This window comes from Lithobates pipiens, unplaced genomic scaffold, assembly GCF_037356315.1.
Source record: "Lithobates pipiens isolate NorthernLeopardFrog02 unplaced genomic scaffold, aLitPip1_a1.2 Scaffold_23, whole genome shotgun sequence".
NCBI classification, from domain to species: Eukaryota; Metazoa; Chordata; class Amphibia; order Anura; family Ranidae; genus Lithobates; species Lithobates pipiens.
Genome location: NW_027507785.1, coordinates 142,893,819 through 142,910,922, shown reverse-complemented (window position 1 = coordinate 142,910,922; position 17,104 = coordinate 142,893,819). Strand labels below are relative to the sequence as shown.

The 17,104-nt window shown below is 42.9% G+C and overlaps 11 pseudogenes; all 11 read right to left on the bottom strand.

Annotated features, from left to right (window-relative positions):
- Positions 1-2,045: 2,045 nt before the first annotated feature.
- On the bottom strand, positions 2,046-2,164 carry LOC143928985 (5S ribosomal RNA; annotated as a pseudogene).
- Positions 2,165-2,481: 317 nt separating this feature from the next.
- On the bottom strand, positions 2,482-2,600 carry LOC143929035 (5S ribosomal RNA; annotated as a pseudogene).
- A 10,403-nt stretch (positions 2,601-13,003) lies between these two features.
- LOC143928778 (5S ribosomal RNA) lies at positions 13,004-13,122 on the bottom strand (annotated as a pseudogene).
- Positions 13,123-13,250: 128 nt separating this feature from the next.
- On the bottom strand, positions 13,251-13,369 carry LOC143928983 (5S ribosomal RNA; annotated as a pseudogene).
- A 943-nt stretch (positions 13,370-14,312) lies between these two features.
- Positions 14,313-14,431, bottom strand: LOC143928512 (5S ribosomal RNA; annotated as a pseudogene).
- A 99-nt stretch (positions 14,432-14,530) lies between these two features.
- On the bottom strand, positions 14,531-14,649 carry LOC143928982 (5S ribosomal RNA; annotated as a pseudogene).
- A 951-nt stretch (positions 14,650-15,600) lies between these two features.
- Positions 15,601-15,718, bottom strand: LOC143928793 (5S ribosomal RNA; annotated as a pseudogene).
- Positions 15,719-15,878: 160 nt separating this feature from the next.
- LOC143928893 (5S ribosomal RNA) lies at positions 15,879-15,997 on the bottom strand (annotated as a pseudogene).
- A 100-nt stretch (positions 15,998-16,097) lies between these two features.
- On the bottom strand, positions 16,098-16,216 carry LOC143928790 (5S ribosomal RNA; annotated as a pseudogene).
- A 101-nt stretch (positions 16,217-16,317) lies between these two features.
- On the bottom strand, positions 16,318-16,436 carry LOC143929079 (5S ribosomal RNA; annotated as a pseudogene).
- Positions 16,437-16,971: 535 nt separating this feature from the next.
- On the bottom strand, positions 16,972-17,090 carry LOC143928795 (5S ribosomal RNA; annotated as a pseudogene).
- Between the last annotated feature and the right edge of the window lie 14 nt (positions 17,091-17,104).

The window sequence follows — 17,104 nt, the reverse complement described above, 5'->3', positions numbered from 1 at the left end:
CCCACAAACGTTACTAGACTTACAGTCCAATTTTCGATTTAAATGGACCCATACAGCCCTTAAGTACTTAGGTACTTACATTCCACCGGACAACGCGCGTACGTTTATGTTGAACTTCCCCCCACCCCTTGTCACTAAGATCTGCAGTTTGCTTCACGGGTGGCATTCTGGCCTCCATTCCTGGTTCAGGAGATGCAATCTCATTAAAATGAACATACTCCCTAAATGTACCTATCTTTTCCAAGCTCTCCTGATCCAGAGTCCAGTCCCGTTTTTTAAGCAAGCTCAATCCCTGCTCACTCAATTTAACTGGGCCCACAAAAATCCCAGACTTAAGTGGTCACAGCTGACATTGTCTAAACAACAGGGAGGGTTGGTTCTCCCTGACTTGCGATGCTACTACCTGGCCTCCCATCTGGGGCGTGTATTGGACTGGAATGGAAACAAACTTTCTAAGCTCTGGGTGCAACTAGGACAATCTCACTCCCGAATTCCGCTAAGAAGCGCCATGTGGGGAGTATTCCATGCTCCTTTTACCATTTGATGTGGTCCTGCCCAGATATCCAAGCCTTCTGGTTGCAGGTAGTAAATTTTTTACATGACCACATGGGCTCCCCCCTTCAGGTAGACCCTAAAGTTTGTTTGTTGGGCCTGGATCTGGGCGCCCCGGAGGCACCCTCCGATGCGACTTTCACCCAGGAGACATTGTTCAGTGCAAGGAAATTAATAGCTAGGTTGTGGATGCGGCCCGAGGCCCCGACATTCAGGGCTTGGGTGGCTGAGGTTAACTCTACCTTACACATATATGCCTGACGTTGTTTACATAGATATGCTCTGGGTTTCTTGATGTGATAGTACGGCTTCTAAACGTTGTTGCTGTTGGCTGTTGAATGTACCAATAACTGTACCTCGTTTTTTCCCTGTATACTGTACCATTTACCAATAAACTTGTTTTTTTCAAAAAGAAGCGCCATGTGGTACTATAAGGATTTACCCACAGAATTGACGTCACATCCCACTATAGGGGCTTCATTGAAAGTCAGTCACCTGATCACTACCCAAAACACACTCACATCTTTGACTTCCCCCCTATTCCCTATACGTAGCCATCCGAACTTTGAACCGGGGACCCACTTAGAAATTCCAACCTAGACCATGCGTCTAAATTCGTCATTGATGAAAAATGGCCTTCTTTCTCAATCCTAACAGATCCGACAGGGCTTTTCCAACTGCTTTTTTGGAGAGCGGCTCAACAACATCATTTTTTCCATTCCATCCCCAATACTCAAACTTTCGCCCGCCCTCAGACGGAGTTTGAGACTCTATGCAGGAGCGAAGGCCCTTTGGACCACATTCTCTCTCAAACAGATCACCCACACTTAACCTGTCTGTCCAACTGGGAAAAGGACCTTAATTTCTCGTTTTCCCCAGCACAGAGACATTCTTTCTCTTGCACCATTCACAGATTCCCATTAAGAAGTACTAAAAAATCAATTTTACGGCATGTGATAAATGCGGCGAAATCCTGCATCCCTCTCTATTGGAAAAAATGTTCCCCCCCTTTCATTACTCACTGGCTTAGGAAAATAGAGGACATTAAAAAAAATGGAGGACTTGATCCTCACATCACAAGGTAAACAAGAATTTTTTAAACAAACCTGGGACATCTGGAATACCTTTATATTCTCGCTGGAAGGATGTCGCCTGCTATCACCTTAGTGCTCTGAGCTTTCCTTGACTGGCCCCTTGGACAGTGGCTGCCATTGTGTCTCGTCTCCTCTTCTCCTTTACTGATCTTTCACCCCTTCTCTTTTCTGCCTTCCTCCCCTATCTCTCAACCCCTCCACCCCCTCTCTCTTTTGGAAAAAGTGGAAAATTGGGAATGACGGCCCCACCCCCCCTCTGAATGGATTATGCCGGAGGGACCTGGGGTTTGTGTGACCCTGGATCTTGGTACAGTACTTTATCCGTGCCTTGAATCATTATGTACTCGGGGGACCGTCTTCCCCTGTTTGGAGAAAAAATTATATTTGAAAAAAAAAAGAAGCCTACGACACCTGGGGTTCCCAGGCGGTCTCCCATCCAGGCATTAACCAGGCCCGACCCTGCTTAGCTTCCAAGATCAGATGAGATGGAACAGATTCAGGGGGATGTGGCCATAGCCAATATCTTCAGGCACTCTCAACTCTCTTGACAAACGCCAAGATGGTCACCTTGGGAAAGAAACAAAAAAAAAAAAGTCAACGCCAACAACATAAAAAGAAGTCTACAGCATCTAGTATTCCAAGGTGGTCTCCCATCCAGGTATTAACAAGGCCCGACCCTGTTTAGTCTCTGAGATCAGACGAGATCTGGTGCTTTCAAGGTTATGTGGCCATAGGCAAGCTCTTCAGGCACTCTCAACCCTCTTGACAAACACCGAGATGGTCACCTTGGTAAACAAACAAAACAAAAACAAGTCAACGCAACAACATAAAAAGAAGCCTACAGCACCTAGTATTCCCAGGTTGTCTCCAATCCAGGTACTAGCAAGGCCCAACCCTGTTTAGCCTCTGAGATCAGAGGAGATCGGGCGCTTTCAAGGTTATGTGCCCATATGCAATCTCTTTGGGCACTCTCAACCCTCTTGACAAATGCCAAGATAGTCACCTTGAGGTACAAGCGGAAAAAGACAGGTCAATGTCAACAACATTCCAAAAAGAACCAAAAACACTGCGCTATTCAAATGTGTAACCAGTATACAAACAGCAGCTAACACAACATCTAGGTGTGCAAATGTGACATAATAAATTTTTGTGAAAAACGTGTAGCGCTTATTTGTTTTTACCACATTACAATGTGACCAATGTAATCAATACATGTGTTAGACTGTGCACAAAACACATAAAAAAAATATATAAACATTTAAACACTCAATTGCTGTATATGTAAAGCTAGAATGTCCAAGTAAATATATATGAAAAAAATATGTCCACAAAAGTGGAAAAACAGCATGAAAACAGATGAAGAGTTCTCCAGATTTTCCAAGGTTACTGTGTGTGACACGATGAAGTGAAAAACAGTCCTACACCTTCTCCAAAGGATAATCACACAATCACCGCGTGAACCCTCCACCACATAAAATGGGGGCTTACCAGATTTAATGGATCCTACTCAAAATTATATTTGGAGGATCATATGTGCTTGTAGGTATACATAGGCTATTTTTGGAGTGTTGTCTTTTTCTGGAAGGCTTTCAAGTGTAGCTATTTTCTCTGCGGTATGTCTCCATCCACATAGATCATCATAGGTAATGGGATAGATATAAAGGAAGAAAGCAGGGACCACAATAGTGTAACTCCGTTTTTCGTTTCAAATAATTTAATTGAAAATTATCAAACTCACGTGTACAAAGAACATAAGCGCTTTTTCAGTAAAATCTCAGGCTGCAGTGAAGTCCCGACGCGTTTCGTCTTAAGCAGACATCATCTGGGGTACAACTTCAAGGCAGCCCTCCAGTTTATATAGCTAGACCCCCAATCAGGACAAGATTTCCTCCATCAGTGTCACCACACATCACTTCCGGTATCCAACATGGCCGCCGGCGTGCGTTCCACGCCTCTTTTTAGTAATGTGAAGGTTCTAGTCAAATAGCTGTTACATCCCATACTCTTATATATATTAGACGAATGACTTCCGTATGTTTAAACGAGCGTCCTAATGCCAGTAACGTCCAAATAGAACGCAGGCATAAACATTGAAATGTTCAGCCGATCTTTTAACCTTAGCGGAAGTAAAAGTAAAATGAACGTGACCCCCCCGCGTATCTCACGAACGGGAGTGGTCAGCCTGGAACGCACCAACTTTATCCACATCCCGGCGCCATAACGTCACTTCCGTGTCCCCGTACTCAAAAAATAGACGTATAAAAGAACGCCATCTCTAGGGTAATGTACAGATCGGTACAAGAACGAATCTTTTATATATATTAAATAAGGAAAGTATAGAATATGTACTCTCAGCTGAGGGATATATCTAGTAGAAAAAGCATTGGTAAAAAATAAGTAAAAAAGTAAAAAATATAGACAACATTAAACATTCGGACGCTGCATCAAAATAGGAACGCAGTGCCTATAATCGCATATTAGCTTGTGTAGCCACATTTCACAGGAAAAATAAATAGAGAAGGCAAATTTCGAAAAGATATTATTTCCAGAAATTTTACCCAAAAAAGTAGTTAAAATCTACCTAAGGGTATTAACTGAAAAATGAATGGAAAAATGTGACCAGATCCACTCAAATAGGCGATTATTACATCGTAACACTCTTACATGGACGATGGCTTACGCATAAAAAGGGAATTTTTATTCTAATTTTAAAAAATTGAAAATATAAAAGCTTATAAAAATCAAATGTAGTCATGAGTTTTAAGGTATATATATATATATATATACTCAGATGTAGCGCTCTATTAATATAGTGGCCCAATCAAAAGGAGACCGGAAGTAATATGTGTCGACACATTAGGTGGACCAAACCCGAGTCGCCTTTAACCATCTACAAGTACGCACAAAGTACATTTTCCCCACATATTTCTACCATATATACCCAAAAAAGGAGGGGATAAGTTGAATAAAGTAAAAATATAGATAAGAGAGATGGACAGACCTCAGCTATCATCGATAAATGCATCTATATTGCACACCAAGTCCGAACCAAACGGGGAGTGGGACCCAACACCCTACATCAACCATTATCGATGAATGCATTGATGTCCCACTCCACGTTTAGACCAAACGGGGAGTAAGACTTGATAGTGTATATCCAATACGTCTCTAACTTGGATACACCCCTGGTCATGGCACCCCCCCTCCAGGGTGGCGTATACCTATCAATGATCAAAAACTCTGTTCCTGTAGGGTCACTGTTGTGACACTGCTTATAGTGTCTAGGGACAGTGTGTTTTGAATCTTTACTCTTGATAAGGGATATATGTTCGCCTACCCTGATTGCAAATGTCCTGATCGTCCTCCCTACATATTGCTTGCCACATGGGCAGGTGATTAGATATACCACATACTTGGTGTCACAAGTGCAAAAAGGCTTAATACTATGTGTCTTATTAGTGATTGTAGAGGTAAATTCGGTGGCCTTACGTCTCCCTAAGGTATTGTATCTACATACACTGCACTTTTTACAGGGGTAGAAACCCGTCATATTGTGGAAAAAGGATGGACGATTGGGTGGATCTAAGATATTGGGGGCTATACTCTTCTGTAGGGATGGAACCCCCCTGAAAAGTATCTTAGCTTGTTCGGGTAGCTTGGGGCCCAACACAGAATCGTTTTTTAGTATACTCCAATGTTTGTTTATAATAGACTTGATCTGTCTATGCTGTGATGAAAACGTTGTTATCATAGACCATCTGTAGGTATCATCAGGTACATTTTGTGTTTTCTCAACAATGAGGTCCTCTCTATTGGTTTCCGCAACCTTGCATATTTCCCTATCCAAAATAGCTCTATCGTACCCCTTATCTTCAAATTTCTGCCTAAGATTTTTGGCTTGTATTTTGAATGTCTCTAGATCTGTACAATTCCTCCGAAGACGTAGAAACTGGCTCCGTGGAACGGAATTAAGCCACGCTCTGTGGTGGCAGCTATCTAGGGGAATGAAGCTGTTCCGATCTGTTTCTTTGAAATGTGTTTTGAACACAAATTTATTATTTAATATTTCAATTTCTAGATCCAAGAAGTTAATCTTAGAGGTGCTCATTTCTAGTGATAATGAAATACCCCTATCATTGTGGTTCAAAGTATCAAAAAATTCTCTTAGCGATTCAGGTGTGCCATTCCATAGGAGGAGGATGTCGTCTATATATCTTGCCCATAAAGCCAACGAAGGGTTATGATGGGCATAGACGACATCCTCCTCCCACTTTGCCATAAATAAATTGGCAAGACTGGGGGCAAATTTGGCCCCCATTGCTACACCTCTCTGCTGTGAATAGTAATTCCCATTAAACCAAAAATAATTATGCTCGGTTGCAAACTCAAGCAGTTCAATGAGATAGTCGCGTTGGAATGGCGCTAGAGAATCTTCTTGATCCAAAAAATAGCGGACAGCTTCTATACCCCTTCTATGTGGAATGCAAGTATATAAAGAAGCCACATCTGCTGTGGCAATAATGCATTCATCCTGGGGAGTTATATTTGCCAGTCTCCTAATTGTCGCTCCTGTATCCTTAAGATACGAGGGAGTTTTTTTTTTTTTCACTAAAGGTTGCAGGTAGAAATCTATATATCGACCTATACGTGAGGTGATAGAATTGATACCACTCACTATAGGCCTGCCGGGAGGGTTAATCGCATCTTTATGAATCTTTGGTAGATAATATATAGTGGGAATTCTTGGAGCAATAGGGATCAAAAACGATTTTTCTTTCTTATTCAGAATTTTCGAGTCGTATCCTTTCTCGACAAGGCTCTTAAGTTGTCTTTTGTAAAGACTTGTGGGATTGTTAGGGAGTAATTTATATGTCCCCGGTTCTTCTAGTATCCTGCACATTTCGGCTTTATACTGTTCCTTGTCCAGGATAACAATCCCACCCCCTTTGTCAGCAAGACGCACGACGACCTCCTTTTGTTCACACAAAGAGTTAAAACCAGCCTGTGAGAGGGTGGACCTATTCACATGCTTAATAGGAAGTTTCTCTAGGTCACCAAGTACAAGAACCTTAAAAATTTTTACCGCCGGAGCTGTAGGTACAGGGGGTACAAATAAAGACGGGTTAGATAACCCTGAATGTACAGTGCCAAACGTGGCTGCTGTATATCCTGTTCTAAACGGATTAGTTGTCAAATATCTTTGAACATTAATTTTCCTAATAAATTTGTGTACATCTATGAAGGTGTTAAATTTATTAAGACTTTTGGGGGGTGCATATTTTAATCCCTTATCCAATACAGATAACTCTGCTTGGGAAAAGGTTTTTTTACTTAGATTAAAGACACCCTTTCCTATCAAACTCGCCTTCTTTTTCCTCCGTTGTAGTCGTTTCCCCCCTCTGCACCCTCTCTTGGATCCTGGCCTCTTTTTTTGGTATATGGATCCTCGCAAAAATCCTGATTTCTAAAATTACTATTGGGTGGATTGTATGTGGATGGTGTATAGGCATTGTTTCTAATTTCATTGTCTCTCTGATCCCTTAGTGGAGAAAACCTGTTGTATGTAGAAATTGGAGCTACATTATGATTTTGAGACCCCACATAATACGAATTCGGGGGTGCACGTCTAGGTGACGGAGAGTAATATGATGTCTCATTATAATCTCTAAGCTGGTAATCATCGCGGTTGAAAGGACGTCCTCGATTGGACCCCCTTCCACCTCTTTTACCCCGATGATTACCCCTCCCCCTCTGTGGCTTATTAGGAGTATGGGGGTAAAAATGTTGTACTGTGTACTGAGAGGGTGGTAGGCCCTCATCAGGGTGTCTCTGTACAACATCACCATAGGGCATAGGGGGTTTGACTTCCACAGGCCTCATAGTGGAACCGACATCTTGAGGTCCACTTGGGGGTTGTGTGTCCATCGTAGATGTGGTTTGTAATGATTTTTGCCAACTGAACACATTTCCTGTCTTATAGTCGTTAATGTCTCTAGAATATTTTTTCTGTTTTTTGTACTTCTGTTCCCTGTCTTCCTTCTCTAAATGATTTAATAAGTTAGCTGAAAGAGAATTATATTCTGGGGTATTTTTAAAACCTCCAAGTTTATCTCTAAGTTCCTTAATTTAGAAATTAAGGAACTTAGAGATAAACTTGGAGGTTTTAAAAATACCCCAGAATATAATTCTCTTTCAGCTAACTTATTAAATCATTTAGAGAAGGAAGACAGGGAACAGAAGTACAAAAAACAGAAAAAATATTCTAGAGACATTAACGACTATAAGACAGGAAATGTGTTCAGTTGGCAAAAATCATTACAAACCACATCTACGATGGACACACAACCCCCAAGTGGACCTCAAGATGTCGGTTCCACTATGAGGCCTGTGGAAGTCAAACCCCCTATGCCCTATGGTGATGTTGTACAGAGACACCCTGATGAGGGCCTACCACCCTCTCAGTACACAGTACAACATTTTTACCCCCATACTCCTAATAAGCCACAGAGGGGGAGGGGTAATCATCGGGGTAAAAGAGGTGGAAGGGGGTCCAATCGAGGAAGTCCTTTCAACCGCGATGATTACCAGCTTAGAGATTATAATGAGACATCATATTACTCTCCGTCACCTAGACGTGCACCCCCGAATTCGTATTATGTGGGGTCTCAAAATCATAATGTAGCTCCAATTTCTACATACAACAGGTTTTCTCCACTAAGGGATCAGAGAGACAATGAAATTAGAAACAATGCCTATACACCATCCACATACAATCCACCCAATAGTAATTTTAGAAATCAGGATTTTTGCGAGGATCCATATACCAAAAAAAGAGGCCAGGATCCAAGAGAGGGTGCAGAGGGGGGAGACGACTACAACGGAGGAAAAAGAAGGCGAGTTTGATAGGAAAGGGTGTCTTTAATCTAAGTAAAAAAACCTTTTCCCAAGCAGAGTTATCTGTATTGGATAAGGGATTAAAATATGCACCCCCCAAAAGTCTTAATAAATTTAACACCTTCATAGATGTACACAAATTTATTAGGAAAATTAATGTTCAAAGATATTTGACAACTAATCCGTTTAGAACAGGATATACAGCAGCCACGTTTGGCACTGTACATTCAGGGTTATCTAACCCGTCTTTATTTGTACCCCCTGTACCTACAGCTCCGGCGGTAAAAAATTTTAAGGATCTTGTACTTGGTGACCTAGAGAAACTTCCTATTAAGCATGTGAATAGGTCCACCCTCTCACAGGCTGGTTTTAACTCTTTGTGTGAACAAAAGGAGGTCGTCGTGCGTCCTGCTGACAAAGGGGGTGGGATTGTTATCCTGGACAAGGAACAGTATAAAGCCGATATGTGCAGGATACTAGAAGAACCGGGGACATATAAATTACTCCCTAACAATCCCACAAGTCTTTACAAAAGACAACTTAAGAGCCTTGTCGAGAAAGGATACGACTCGAAAATTCTGAATAAGAAAGAAAAATCGTTTTTGATCCCTATTGCTCCAAGAATTCCCACTATATATTATCTACCAAAGATTCATAAAGATGCGATTAACCCTCCCGGCAGGCCTATAGTGAGTGGTATCAATTCTATCACCTCACGTATAGGTCGATATATAGATTTCTACCTGCAACCTTTAGTGAAAAAAAAAAAAACTCCCTCGTATCTTAAGGATACAGGAGCGACAATTAGGAGACTGGCAAATATAACTCCCCAGGATGAATGCATTATTGCCACAGCAGATGTGGCTTCTTTATATACTTGCATTCCACATAGAAGGGGTATAGAAGCTGTCCGCTATTTTTTGGATCAAGAAGATTCTCTAGCGCCATTCCAACGCGACTATCTCATTGAACTGCTTGAGTTTGCAACCGAGCATAATTATTTTTGGTTTAATGGGAATTACTATTCACAGCAGAGAGGTGTAGCAATGGGGGCCAAATTTGCCCCCAGTCTTGCCAATTTATTTATGGCAAAGTGGGAGGAGGATGTCGTCTATGCCCATCATAACCCTTCGTTGGCTTTATGGGCAAGATATATAGACGACATCCTCCTCCTATGGAATGGCACACCTGAATCGCTAAGAGAATTTTTTGATACTTTGAACCACAATGATAGGGGTATTTCATTATCACTAGAAATGAGCACCTCTAAGATTAACTTCTTGGATCTAGAAATTGAAATATTAAATAATAAATTTGTGTTCAAAACACATTTCAAAGAAACAGATCGGAACAGCTTCATTCCCCTAGATAGCTGCCACCACAGAGCGTGGCTTAATTCCGTTCCACGGAGCCAGTTTCTACGTCTTCGGAGGAATTGTACAGATCTAGAGACATTCAAAATACAAGCCAAAAATCTTAGGCAGAAATTTGAAGATAAGGGGTACGATAGAGCTATTTTGGATAGGGAAATATGCAAGGTTGCGGAAACCAATAGAGAGGACCTCATTGTTGAGAAAACACAAAATGTACCTGATGATACCTACAGATGGTCTATGATAACAACGTTTTCATCACAGCATAGACAGATCAAGTCTATTATAAACAAACATTGGAGTATACTAAAAAACGATTCTGTGTTGGGCCCCAAGCTACCCGAACAAGCTAAGATACTTTTCAGGGGGGTTCCATCCCTACAGAAGAGTATAGCCCCCAATATCTTAGATCCACCCAATCGTCCATCCTTTTTCCACAATATGACGGGTTTCTACCCCTGTAAAAAGTGCAGTGTATGTAGATACAATACCTTAGGGAGACGTAAGGCCACCGAATTTACCTCTACAATCACTAATAAGACACATAGTATTAAGCCTTTTTGCACTTGTGACACCAAGTATGTGGTATATCTAATCACCTGCCCATGTGGCAAGCAATATGTAGGGAGGACGATCAGGACATTTGCAATCAGGGTAGGCGAACATATATCCCTTATCAAGAGTAAAGATTCAAAACACACTGTCCCTAGACACTATAAGCAGTGTCACAACAGTGACCAGGAACAGAGTTTTTGATCATTGATAGGTATACGCCACCCTGGAGGGGGGGTGCCATGACCAGGGGTGTATCCAAGTTAGAGATGTATTGGATATACACTATCAAGTCTTACTCCCCGTTTGGTCTAAACGTGGAGTGGGACATCAATGCATTCATCGATAATGGTTGATGTAGGGTGTTGGGTCCCACTCCCCGTTTGGTTCGGACTTGGTGTGCAATATAGATGCATTTATCGATGATAGCTGAGGTCTGTCCATCTCTCTTATCTATATTTTTACTTTATTCAACTTATCCCCTCCTTTTTTGGGTATATATGGTAGAAATATGTGGGGAAAATGTACTTTGTGCGTACTTGTAGATGGTTAAAGGCGACTCGGGTTTGGTCCACCTAATGTGTCGACACATATTACTTCCGGTCTCCTTTTGATTGGGCCACTATATTAATAGAGCGCTACATCTGAGTATATATATATATATATATACCTTAAAACTCATGACTACATTTGATTTTTATAAGCTTTTATATTTTCAATTTTTTAAAATTAGAATAAAAATTCCCTTTTTATGCGTAAGCCATCGTCCATGTAAGAGTGTTACGATGTAATAATCGCCTATTTGAGTGGATCTGGTCACATTTTTCCATTCATTTTTCAGTTAATACCCTTAGGTAGATTTTAACTACTTTTTTGGGTAAAATTTCTGGAAATAATATCTTTTCGAAATTTGCCTTCTCTATTTATTTTTCCTGTGAAATGTGGCTACACAAGCTAATATGCGATTATAGGCACTGCGTTCCTATTTTGATGCAGCGTCCGAATGTTTAATGTTGTCTATATTTTTTACTTTTTTACTTATTTTTTACCAATGCTTTTTCTACTAGATATATCCCTCAGCTGAGAGTACATATTCTATACTTTCCTTATTTAATATATATAAAAGATTCGTTCTTGTACCGATCTGTACATTACCCTAGAGATGGCGTTCTTTTATACGTCTATTTTTTGAGTACGGGGACACGGAAGTGACGTTATGGCGCCGGGATGTGGATAAAGTTGGTGCGTTCCAGGCTGACCACTCCCGTTCGTGAGATACGCGGGGGGGTCACGTTCATTTTACTTTTACTTCCGCTAAGGTTAAAAGATCGGCTGAACATTTCAGTGTTTATGCCTGCGTTCTATTTGGACGTTACTGGCATTAGGACGCTCGTTTAAACATACGGAAGTCATTCGTCTAATATATATAAGAGTATGGGATGTAACAGCTATTTGACTAGAACCTTCACATTACTAAAAAGAGGCGTGGAACGCACGCCGGCGGCCATGTTGGATACCGGAAGTGATGTGTGGTGACACTGATGGAGGAAATCTTGTCCTGATTGGGGGTCTAGCTATATAAACTGGAGGGCTGCCTTGAAGTTGTACCCCAGATGATGTCTGCTTAAGACGAAACGCGTCGGGACTTCACTGCAGCCTGAGATTTTACTGAAAAAGCGCTTATGTTCTTTGTACACGTGAGTTTGATAATTTTCAATTAAATTATTTGAAACGAAAAACGGAGTTACACTATTGTGGTCCCTGCTTTCTTCCTTTATATCTATCCCATTACCTATGATGATCTATGTGGATGGAGACATACCGCAGAGAAAATAGCTACACTTGAAAGCCTTCCAGAAAAAGACAACACTCCAAAAATAGCCTATGTATACCTACAAGCACATATGATCCTCCAAATATAATTTTGAGTAGGATCCATTAAATCTGGTAAGCCCCCATTTTATGTGGTGGAGGGTTCACGCGGTGATTGTGTGATTATCCTTTGGAGAAGGTGTAGGACTGTTTTTCACTTCATCGTGTCACACACAGTAACCTTGGAAAATCTGGAGAACTCTTCATCTGTTTTCATGCTGTTTTTCCACTTTTGTGGACATATTTTTTTCATATATATTTACTTGGACATTCTAGCTTTACATATACAGCAATTGAGTGTTTAAATGTTTATATATTTTTTTTATGTGTTTTGTGCACAGTCTAACACATGTATTGATTACATTGGTCACATTGTAATGTGGTAAAAACAAATAAGCGCTACACGTTTTTCACAAAAATTTACAATGTCAACAACATAAAAAGAAGAATACGGCACCTGGTATTCCAACGCCATCTCCCATCCAGGTACTAACTAGGCCCAACCCTTCTTAGCCTCAGACATGAGAAGAGATAGGGCTTTTTCAGGGTGATGCTGCTGTAAGCGATCTCTTTGGGCACTCTCAACCCTCTTGACAAATGCCAAGATGGTCACCTTGGGAAACAAGCGGAAAAAAACAATGAATCAACGCCAACAACATAAAAAGAAGCCTACAATAACTGGTATTCCCAGGTGGTCTCCCATCCAGGTACTAACCAGGCCTGACTCTTCTTAGCCTCCAAGATCAGACAAGATTGGGTGCTTTCAGAGTGATGTGGCCATAGGCAATCTCTTCAGGCAATCTCTTCAGGCAATCTCTTCAGGCACTCTCAACCCTCTTGACAAACACCAAGATGGTGACCTTGGGAAACAAGCTAAAAAAAAAAACAGGTCAACGCCAACAACATAAAAAGAAGCCTACGACACCTGGTATTCCCAGTCGGTCTCCCATCCACGTACTAACAAGGCCCGACTCTTCTTAGCCTCCAACATCAAATGAGATCGGGTGCTTTCAGGGTGATGTGCCCGTAGGCAATCCCTTCAGGCACTTTCAACCCTCTTGACAAACGCCAAGAAGGTCACCTTGGGAATCAAGCAACAACTTAAAAAAAAAGCCTATGGCATTGAGAAATCCCAGGCGGTCTCCCATTCAGGTACTAACCAGGTCCCAACCCTGCTTAGCCTCTGAAATCAAATGAGATTGGGCTCTTTCAGGGTGATGCAGCCATAGTAGATTTTTTTCCGGCACGCTCAACCCTCTTGACAAACGCCAAGATGGTCACCTTGGGAAGCAAACAAAAAATCAAGTCAACGCCAACAACATAAAAAGAAGCCTACAGCACCTAGTATTCCCAGGCGGTCTCCCATCCAGGTATTAACAAGGCACGACCCTTTCTAGCCTCTGAGATCAGAGGAGATTGGGTGCTTTCAGGGTGATGTGTCCATAGGCAATCTCTTTGGGCACTCTCATCCCTCTTGAAAAATGCCAAGATAGTCACCCTGGGAAACAAGTGAAAAAAAACAGGTCAACGCCAAAAACATGAAAAGAAGAATACGGTACCTGGTATTCCAAGGCCGTCTCCCATTCAAGTACTAACTAGGCCCAACCCTTCTTAGATCAGAAGAGATAGGGTGCTTTCAGGGTGATGTTGCTGTAAGCGATCTCTATAAGCACTCTCTACCCTCTTGACAAATGCCAAGATGATCACTTTGGGAAACAAGCGAAAAAAAACAGGTCAACACCAACAACATAAAAAGAAGCCTGCGGCATCTGGAAAACCCAGGCGGTCTCCCATCCAGGTACAAACCAGGCCCAACCCTGCTTAGCCTCTGAGACCAGACGAGATTGGGTGCTTTCAGGGTGTTGTGCCCGTAGGCAATTACTTTGTGCACTCTCAACCCTCTTGACAAATGGCAAGATGGTCACCTTGGGAAAAAAGGGAAAAAAAACAGGTCAACGCCGACAACATAATGAGAAGCCTACGGCACCTGGTATTCCCAGGCTGTCTCCCGTCCAGGTACTAACCAGGCCCATCGCTGCTTAGCCTCCAAGATCAGATGAGATTGGGCTTTCTCAGGGTGATTTGGCCGTAGGCACTCTCTTTGGGCACTCTGAAGCCTCTTGACAAAGGCCAAGATGCTCACCTTGGGAAACAAGCTAAAAAAAACAGGTCAAAGCCAACAACATAAAAAGAAGCCTACGACACCTGGTATTCCCAGTCGGTCTCCCATCCACGTACTAACAAGGCCCGACTCTTCTTAGCCTCCAACATCAAATGAGATCGGGTGCTTTCAGGGTGATGTGCCCGTAGGCAATCCCTTCAGGCACTTTCAACCCTCTTGACAAACGCCAAGATGGTCACCTTGGGAATCAAGCAACAACTTAAAAAAAAAGCCTATGGCATTGAGAAATCCCAGGCGGTCTCCCATCCAGGTACTAACCAGGTCCCAACCCTGCTTAGCCTCTGAAATCAAATGAGATTGGGCTCTTTCAGGGTGATGCAGCCATAGTAGATTTTTTTCCGGCACGCTCAACCCTCTTGACAAACGCCAAGATGGTCACCTTGGGAAGCAAACAAAAAATCAAGTCAACGCCAACAACATAAAAAGAAGCCTACAGCACCTAGTATTCCCAGGCGGTCTCCCATCCAGGTATTAACAAGGCACGACCCTTTCTAGCCTCTGAGATCAGAGGAGATTGGGTGCTTTCAGGGTGATGTGCCCATAGGCAATCTCTTTGGGCACTCTCATCCCTCTTGAAAAATGCCAAGATAGTCACCCTGGGAAACAAGCGAAAAAAAACAGGTCAACGCCAAAAACATGAAAAGAAGAATACGGCACCTGGTATTCCAAGGCCGTCTCCCATTCAAGTACTAACTAGGCCCAACCCTTCTTAGCCTCCGAGATCAGAAGAGATAGGGTGCTTTCAGGGTGATGTTGCTGTAAGTGATCTCTATAAGCACTCTCTACCCTCTTGACAAATGCCAAGATGATCACTTTGGGAAACAAGCGAAAAAAAACAGGTCAACACCAACAACATAAAAAGAAGCCTGCGGCATCTGGAAAACCCAGGCGGTCTCCCATCCAGGTACAAACCAGTCCCAACCCTGCTTAGCCTCTGAGACCAGACGAGATTGGGTGCTTTCAGGGTGTTGTGCCCATAGGCAATTTCTTTGTGCACTCTCAACCCTCTTGACAAATGGCAAGATGGTCACCTTGGGAAAAAAGGGAAAAAAAACAGGTCAACGCCAACAACATATTGAGAAGCCTACGGCACCTGGTATTCCCAGGCTGTCCCCGTCCAGGTACTAACCAGGCCCATCGCTGCTTAGCCTCCAAGATCAGATGAGATTGAGCTTTCTCAGGGTGATTTGGCCGTAGGCACTCTCTTTGGGCACTCTGAAGCCTCTTGACAAAGGCCAAGATGGTCACCTTGGGAAACAAGCTAAAAAAAACAGGTCAAAGCCAACAACATAAAAAGAAGCCTACGGCATCCGGTATTCCCAGGCGATCTCCCAATCAAGACACTAACCAGGCCAGATCCTTCTATGGCACCTGGTCTTCCCAGGCAGTCTCCCATCCAGGTACTAACCAGGCCTGACACTGCTTAGCCTCGGAAATCAGACGAGATCGGGTGCTTTCAGGGTGATGTGGCCATAAGCGTTCTCTTCAAGACACGCCCAACCCTCTTTACAAATGCCAAGATGGTCGCCTTGAGAAACAAGCGAAAAAAAACAGGTCAAAGCCAACAACATAAAAAGAAGCCTATGGCACCTGGTATTCCCAGGCGGTCTCCCATCCAGGTACTAACCAGGCCCGACACTGTTTAGCCTCCGAGATCAGACGAGATTGGGCGCTTTCAGGGTGATGGGGCTTTAGGTGATCTCTTCGGGTACTCTCAACCCTCTTGACAAACGCCAAGATGGTCACCTTGGGAAACAAGTGAAAAAGAAAACAGGTCAAGGCCAACAACATAAAAACAAGCCTACGGCACCTGTTATTCCCAGACGTTCTCCCATCCTGGTACTAACCGGGCCCGACACTGCTTAGCCTCTGAGATCAGACAAGCTCGGGTGCTTTCAGGGTGATGGGGCCGTTGGTGATCTCTTTGGGCACTCTCAACCCTCTTGTTAAACGCCAAGATGGTCACCTTGGGAAACAAGCGAAAATAAACAGGTCAACGCCAACAACATAAAAAGAAGCCTACGGCACCTAGTATTCACAGATGGTCTCCCATACAGGTAGTAACCAGACCGTACACTGCTAGGCCTCCGAGATCAGATGAGATTGTGCGCTTTCAGGGTGATGTGGCCATAGGTGTTCTATTCAGACACTCTCAACCCTCTTGACAAATGCCAAGATGGTCATCTTGGGAAACAAGCGAAAAAAAACAGGTCAACACCAGCAACATAAAAAGAAGCCTGCGGCATCTGGAAAACCCAGGCGGTCTCCCATCCAGGTACAAACCAGGCCCGACCCTGCTTAGCCTCTGAGACCAGACGAGATTGGGTGCTTTCAGGGTGTTGTGCCTGTAGGCAATTTCTTCATGCACTCTCAACCCTCTTGACAAATGGCAAGATGGTCACCTTGGGAAAAAAGGGAAAAAAAACAGGTCAACGCCGACAACATAATGAGAAGCCTACGGCACCTGGTATTCCCAGGCTGTCTCCCGTCCAGGTACTAACCAGGCCCATTGCTGCTTAGCCTCCAAGATCAGATGAGATTGGGCTTTCTCAGGGTGATTTGGCCGTAGGCACTCTCTTTGGGCA